The following is a 1,713-nucleotide window of genomic DNA, read 5'->3' on the forward strand; positions in this document are numbered from 1 at the left end:
AATCCGCGATGATGACGTTCGAGATACCTGTGTAAAGGAAACATTAAAATCTTTAATTACCCACAGATCAAAGAACGGATCGTTGCTTATTAAGTTAATGAAATTATTACTGACGTTGTTGTTAATTGTTTCTGCTGTAATTCTTTGCTCTTCCCACGCAACCCGCCGGCACAGTCGGATTCTCAGCAAGGATATATGGTTAGATAGCGAGGAACGAGTAGCAGTTAAATCATTTTATATGCATTTCAATTGTTTTCTCGTATATACAACGTTACACGTACTTACATAACATCACATCGTTCGCTATAATAATAATTACCGAACTTAACTTAAAACATACCTAATTATACGACGACGGCGATGACGACGACGATCGTAGTGTACGGTATGTGTATGGTTTATTTTTTTTAGCAGTATATATATATATATATAATAATAGTATTCCGAGATATATAATCTTGATTGCATTCTGCCACGTCGCAGCAATGAAATAATATATATATAATATATATATATATATATACAGGACGTATCTAACAATCAAAGAGAACATACGCCGTCGGTACGTTGGCACGACAGCGCTTCTGCGTATACAAGTATTTCATATATCGTACAAGTATAATATCTAATTACAACTATGGCGTCTAGTATGTACACGGATATGTCACGTCAGCTGTTCCGTTAGGTCCGCATTCACATCTAATGAAAAGACACTTTAATTCTTCTGGACGAAAGAAAGTCCGAAAATCGCATCCTTTAGCGGTCATGTTCTCCAATCAAGCATTCACTGAAAGAGAGAGAGAGAGAGAGAGAGAGAGAGAGAGATATGCGTCTATATTGTCTACAACATAAAATTTAAAACTTATCCGGCTATTTCTTAATTGCGACGTTAAAGACGTGAGAATGTGAATACGGATCTTGGAGTTCGCTGCGATTTCACTTGTGTGATCGATGATTTCTCGACGATGCATATAACGCGGGAAAACGTATAGCTTCTCTTTAGGAAAAGTTGAGCCGGTCAGCATGAGGCGACATTATCGAACATCCGGCCCGTTCGCGCGATCTGGAAATAACGTTTTGGAGAGGCACTCATCTCCGCGACTCTATTTCGTCGGGTCAAGACACGTACATGTCGATAATGTCGCGTCAATCGAGGCTAATTGCGCGATAATCTTCGCTTCGCGAGAAGAAACGTATACGCTTTTAATGCGACCCGATTGTTCGTACATGATAAATTCACGATGATTATCGCGCGTCACGCGCGATCGTACCGCCGCTAGTTAACTGCTCAAACCGTGACAATTATATGGCAAAATCTCGAGCCATGGCTAATAAGTGATACAGCTTCGAATATGTGATGTTATAAGGCAATGTACAATCGATTTCGCGGTGCTCTTTTAGGACGTTCGTGTTTGGTGGTCGCCTGAATATCGTAAGGCAGAAGGAAGGCGATGCTAATAGCCCCTACAATCCGTAACTATCCTTAAAAAGAAAAAAAAAAGAAAGAAAAACAAAGAAAATTCTCTGCTATTATTTCATGATCGATGGATGAAATGAGTGTTCTCTCGTTCGCTTATTTATATCGTAAAACAAATTTAAAAACAAAGGAAAAACGAACTGTTGATCCGATTTCTAATTCTAGACGCAGAGAAGGAACAAGGAGGATAAGACGACAATTCACTTGACGAGAGTCTCTCGGATCGTCGTCGCACT

This window comes from Cyphomyrmex costatus, unplaced genomic scaffold, assembly GCF_001594065.2.
Source record: "Cyphomyrmex costatus isolate MS0001 unplaced genomic scaffold, Ccosl1.0 scaffold161, whole genome shotgun sequence".
Taxonomy (NCBI): domain Eukaryota; kingdom Metazoa; phylum Arthropoda; class Insecta; order Hymenoptera; family Formicidae; genus Cyphomyrmex; species Cyphomyrmex costatus.